This window comes from Staurois parvus, unplaced genomic scaffold (genome assembly GCF_062004578.1).
Source record: "Staurois parvus isolate SC_StPar_1 unplaced genomic scaffold, SC_StPar_1.0 ptg000052l, whole genome shotgun sequence".
Taxonomy (NCBI): Eukaryota; Metazoa; Chordata; class Amphibia; order Anura; family Ranidae; genus Staurois; species Staurois parvus.
In genome coordinates, this window is record NW_028317848.1 from 8,497,501 (window position 1) to 8,503,930 (window position 6,430).

A 6,430-nucleotide genomic window follows, 5' to 3' on the forward strand; every position below is an offset into this window, starting at 1 on the left:
ACTGCACTCCAGGGGGGAGGCAGAGCACAGCACACACTCCTTCCTTTGCTTTCTCTACGGTCAGCTATTGAGCAGTCTGACGGCTCCCAGTGCCAATGACAGTTCAGGCCTGAGCTCCGAGCCTGCTCAGCAAGACAGCCCTGGGGGACACACTCGCCCCCACCATAATTTCCACTTGCCATTAGTGAGTGTGAGTGTGTGTGTGTGTGTGTGTGTGTGTGTTATACATACATACACGAGGGGCATTAAAGTCAAACTGGGACTTTTGATTTTATATACTAAAAGAACAAATTTCAAGGAGAGGAAGCTGCATTTATTTTTTTTATATACTCCCCTGCTGCATTTATACACACATCCCAGCCTTTAAAGCGGAGTTCCACTCAACCTAACAAGCCAGCAGCTACAAAAACTGTAGCTGCTGACTTTTAAAAAACAGCCACTTACCTGTCCCTCGGTCCAGCGGTGTGTGTCCCCCACAGCTCGTTTCACCAGCCGTCCTGCATTCCAGGAGGCCAGCATCTTCACTATGGGCACCCAGCTGTGATAGCTTGCAGCTTCACAGCGGGGTACCCACTGCGTATGTGCTAATAGCGCTGCGTGAATGGTCCTGTAGTCTGCTGGGACCTGTCATATGTCCCAGAAGACTACAGGGAGGGAGGACACCTTCCGCTTCCGATCGCCTAGGCGACCGGACGTAGGAGCGCGTATCTGCCAAATTTGGGTACCCGCTCCCCAAAAGGTGCCAACCCTTACTGTGGGAGCAGTCCTTAAAGTGGAAATTCCCCTTTTGGGTGGAGCTCTGTTTTAAACCTCCTCGGCGGTATGATTCTTTCCGTTTTTTTGTAATGAAAGCGGTACCATTTTTTTGCATGGAAATGTAGTTTTTTTTATTGTAGGCTGTAATTTTTAGGAATAACTCACTGAAATCTGTCCAGACAAGAGTCTAGTAAACATCCCGGGTAGGATAAAATTTGAAACACGAAATCATAAATTATAATTTAATAATCATAAAAATAATATAATAATACATTTAATTCAATAATATAATCAAACCAAAAACACTGAAATTTGAAATACAGAGGCAAATTCGCACATCGCTGAGCAAAGTCACAAAATCGTTTTCAGTGTCTGACGAATTTCCCCACAAATCATTATCACTCAATTCTGCAAGTGGTTCTAATTTACTAATCGCTGTTCTCTAGCTGGTCTAAAACCGCTTTTGACGTAAAAGGACGCTTTTTGAACGCCATGGACTTTTCTACGTTTCCAGGCAAAAAGAACAAAATGCAGGCAGGGCACAGGACAAAGCAGTAGGGACAAAATGTATGTGAAATGCATTGAAACAGCAATGTTTTACTATATAATCATTAAAAAAAAAAATTAAATTTTTTACAAATTTCAAATTTGCCACCGGTTCTGGCGCCCGTACGTCCTGACGTCACAGGGACCGGAACACGGAAGCCGGCATCGGCCGGGGACGCTGCAGGGGACACATCGCGGGAGCGAAGGACAAGGTAAGTGCTGCAGGGACTCCCTGAGCAACGCCGCATGGTAAGCCCGAGTGTAGCTCGGGGTCACCGCTTTTGGTACTGACATTTTACCCCGAGCTACACTCGGGAATACCGCTAAGGAGGTTAATGCCTGGAAATTTTTGCCATAGAAAGATTTGTCAGTATGCCTGAACCATCCTAGGACAGCCTGCTTCACTTGGTCATTGGTGCTGAAATTCGGACCTCTGGAGGAACTCTTTTGGAGGTATAAATGGGTGGAATCAACTGTCTTGGTAGCCAGCGTGTGCCAACTTTTTGAAAATGCAAATGTTTGTGATTGTGTTCACCATTCCCACAGAGTCATATCTTGTGCAATTTCATGACAAGTTATGCGTCCATTACCCAGGATCAGGCGTTCCACGTGCTGAATGTTCACAGCAATGACACCAAATGCCTTGCTGCAGCTGAATGATCACCGTACGGTGCTTGAAGCCTTCTGTAGACATCCGTGGGTTTTACACCTTTCTTCACAAGAAACGTCATCACCACACGCTGTTCCAAGCATGCATTAACACTGCTGTCTCATCTTGATGGACAATCTCTGGGCTGGTCCACAACATGTGCACCTTATGGGATGGTTCACACCAGATGCAGTGCAATTTCTTTCCTGCATCAAAAATGCATGCAGTGTGTTTTTCATGTATTCCAATGACCATAGTTCACACCAGGGCAGTCAGTTCCAGGTGCAGAATAAAAAAAGTAGAACATGCTGCATTTTCTCTACACAGGACTGTAGTGGAAAACAGTAAATCACTTAAAAAAAAAAATAAAGCACCAGAACGGAGCGTGACCTAGGAGGAGCGCGGCTTGACCTAGGAGGAGCGCGGCTTGACCTAGGAGGAGCGAGGCGTGACCTACGAGCAAACATGCATGTGGAACACATCCAGAGTGCACTTCTGTGGAGTGAATGGGCCCAGTTATCAGTGATAGGACTTCATACTGTGTGTAGTAGCGCCATGCTAACGCACCTTTTCATACAAAGGTGACAGGCCTGCTGAGGTTCACCAGGCCTCTAATCACATCCCCCATCAACACCTACATCCAGCAGGCCGCCAGTCACCCTCCTGATACCTCACACTGCGCCACATCACGCAATGACGAACGAAAGTCGGCCCACCAATCAGGATGAAGGTTCCGGGAATTACCTGTATAGACGTGTGAGGAGAGCACTCGAATCTTCCGAAGAAGCAACGACAGCCGTTCGCTACGGTGTGGTAACAAGCTCCGTTTACAGTCTACCTCACGACAAAATGGCGGTCAGAGTTGCTGACACACAGCTCGTGTGCAGAGGCTCCACCTGGGGCGTGGCCACTATTCCCGCCTCTGCAGCCTAGAAGACACGGGCGTGGCCACCGAGCCTAAATCAGCTGACTGAGCACGTGGGTGGAATCATTGGGAACAACGGATAACGCCAGGACATGTGGGCGGGAACACCATGCCCAGGATCTGCTGACCAATCACTCTCGGACCCACCGAGCTCAGAACTTGCTAGTTAGCCAAGGCGGGGCTCTCTGTTCTCAGAGTCCTTCAATAGTCCCTGATACCACGCGCTGAGCAACGTCCCTCCACCACTATACATAGAGAAACACGTTCTTCTAATTACCCGGAAAGCACTCAAGTGTACGAGACGACAGCCTATCGCCCTGGTGTAATCACTCAGATCGCAAGTCACGCTCTACGACAAAATGGCGACCAGAAAGCGCAATAGCACAGTGCAACCTAGACAGGTGGGCGGGGCCGCTGTTTACTAGCGGTGACGCTAAAACAATTCTCTCCTTGAGGGGCGGAGTCGCTTTTGCCGGGCTTTTTGTAGCTTGATGGCGCTGCTGCCTTATAATATGGGGGATGGGGAGTAACTCACTGATGGTGCTCAAAATCTGTTTTGTTTGAAACTGATAAATTCCATTATTAATAAATACGAAGCCACTTGCTGCTGACCCAGAACACCCCACAAAGGTATGCTCACCAATCTGGATTTGATTAGAATGAGGCTCTAAACCACTTGACCTCCAGAGGAGTTACCACCCTTCCTGACCAGGCCATATTTCTGATATGGCACTGCATTACTTTTACTGACAACTGCACCCAAATTAAATTTATGTCCTTTTTTTCCCCACAAATGGAGCTTTCTTTTGGTGGTATTTGATCATAGTTACATAGTCTGAAAAAAAAACAAAAGTCCATCCAGTTCAACCATAAAAAAAATTTAATAATCCTATAGCCACAGTTGATCCAGAGGAAGGCAAAAAAACCCAGAAAAGCATGATCCAATTTGCTGATGCAGAAAAAAAATTACTTCCTGATCCCCAGAGAGGCAATCGAATATTCCTTGGATCAACTTTACTTAGAAATGTTAGTATCCAGTTATATTCTGTGTATCTAAGAAAGAATCCAGACCTTTTAAAAGCAATCCATTGAGCTGGCCAGAACCAACTCTTGAGGGAGTCTATTCCACATTTTCACAGCTCTTACTGTGAAGAAACAGAGGTAGAGCTCTACCTCTGAAGAAGTGCATGCGCACGAAACGCGTCAGGTGGAGCCCAGGACGCCATTGACACTACGCCGCCGGTGCCACATGGAGTCTTTAATCTTAAAGGGTCAGTCATTTGATTAAACCCTGGCACCATTGTGAGTTTTTTCTGAACACTCCTGTTTTTCTTGAATAAAATCATTTTCATCAACCTACTACACTATGGGTTCTTTCCTGTGTCTTCTGCGATGAGCCTTTTCAGCTTCTGCAGACCCAGATTGATCCCTGCACCAGCCTTTGAGAGGAGGAATTTTCCACTTCACACACTTCTGTAAGGATTTCTGTGACCTGCTGGACCTCTTATTTCGCCACATGAGGACGTTTCATCTGTACTATCTTCAGCTCCTGCCCATTACCAGACCAGAAAAGAGAGGGGAATCTCCATGATATCATATACACATGCGTATTATTAATACGTTTCTGGTTAGTGCGCATTTCTAACTTTATCACTGGGAATCAGCGAGCACCATTACTGGACTGTGATTTATTTATTCATTTGCTTTGGTTTCATTTATTATTTATATCTGCCTGCAATATAGTAACATCACACAGCGCTGCATTTTCTTTATATATTTTGTTTTTGTATAGCTTCTGGGAGTGTTTTCCTGGCAGAAAAATAATGCCAAACGCTTCTAAATGCTGCTAAAGTGCTACTGTGAAGGGAAATCTTTACAATGGGACGCAGGTGGCTTAAAACAAAATCTGACAGGGTTATGACATTGAGCCACAGATGTCTGAGCACTCAAATGTAAGCAGCCACCATTGAAATACATGGGACTTTAGATGTTAAGCATGTTAGTGCTTCAAGCTACAAAACACTCAGGTTTGATTTCTACTCTATTACGTTTCTGGGGAAAACCCAAAATTTGGGATTTTCTTTTACTTTCACTTTGAATTACTGTATTTGCCGGCGTATAAGACGACTGGGCGTATAAGACGACCCCCCTACTTTTCCTGCTAAAATGTAGTGTTTGGGCTATACTCGCCGTAGAAGACTACCCCTCTTCCAATGCACACCAGTGGGAGGAATAGTGCCCCATCATTGATGTCAGTGGGAGGAATAGTGCCCCATCATTGGTATCAGTGGGAGGAATAGTGCCCCATCATTGGCATTAGTGGCAGGAATAGTGCCCTATCATTAGTATCAGTGGAGGAATAGTGCTCCATCATTGGTGTCAGTGGGAGGAACAGTGCCCCATCATTGGTATCAGTGGCAGGAATGGTGCCCCATCATTGGTATCAGTGGCAGGAATAGTGCCCCATCATTGGTGTCAGTGGGAGGAATGGTGTCCCATCATTGGTGTCAGTGGGGGGTGGAATAGTGCCCCATCATTGGTGTCAGTGGGGGGTGGAATAGTGTCCCATCGTTGGTGTCAGTGGGGGGGGGGGAATAGTGCCCCATCATTGGTGTCAGTGGGGGGGAAGAATAATGCCCCATCGTTGGTGTCAGTGGGAGGAATAGTGCCCCATCGTTGGTGTCAGTGGGAGGAATAGTGCCCCATCATTGGTATCAGTGACACCAATGATGGGGCACTATTCCTCCCACTGAGACTTGCTGACCCTGTTCTCGTATAGTGCTGCTGCAGCCAGCATATGTGGTTGCAGCAGCACCTCTACACAGAACACTTACCTGCTGCTCCGGCACTCAATTTTCGCGGGGCCGCTCGGCTCCGCCCCCTCGCCGGTGATTGGCCACCTGTGTGCCTTTCCTGAGCTACAGTTCTGACGGCCAATCACCGGTGAGGAGGCGGAGCCGAGCAGCCGCACGAACATCCAGTGGCCGAACTGAAGGAGACGCCGCGCTTCCAGTCGTGGGACTGGATCCAGGTAAGAGACATCAGCCCCTGCCCACCCCTGTACTTAATGCCGCAGCCCCCCTAAACATGTGTACCGGCGTATAAGACGACCCCCGACTTTTGAGAAGATTTTCAAGGGTCAAAAAGTCGTCTTATACGCCGGCAAATACGGTATCTCCCTAATGGGGGCACAGACAGCAATAAAAACCTTATAGATATTCTAATCTATCTCTAGTATATCTAAAACAAAAAAAGGTCTCCAAACTGGGGCCTTGGGGCCAGATGCAGTCATTTACTTGCTTTCATCCAGTCCTCAGGGCATCATTATTCCCATTGTCAGCAACAGTGTTCCTGCCACTGATGCAGACAATGGGGCATTGTTTCACCCACTGAAACCAATGATGGGGCACTATTCCTCCCATTGATCCTAATGATGGGGCACTATTACTGCCATTGATACCAATGACGGGGCACTATTCCTCCCATTGATACCAATGATGGGGCAATTTTCCTTCCATTGATACCAAGGATGGGGCACTATTCCTTCCACTGAC

At 47.1% G+C, this 6,430-nt stretch overlaps 1 protein-coding gene across 3 annotated transcripts in view; it reads right to left on the reverse strand.

The window, feature by feature from the left end:
* Positions 1-2,851, reverse strand: part of LOC149470160 (RNA-binding protein 12B-like) — a 21,507-nt gene extending 18,656 nt beyond the window's left edge. For all 3 annotated transcript variants that reach the window (XR_016310666.1, XM_089666939.1, XM_089666930.1), the window contains exon 1: positions 2,696-2,851. The gene's annotated coding sequence lies outside the window, so the exon portion shown is untranslated. The remainder of the gene's footprint in view (positions 1-2,695) is intronic.
* Positions 2,852-6,430: the final 3,579 nt, after the last annotated feature.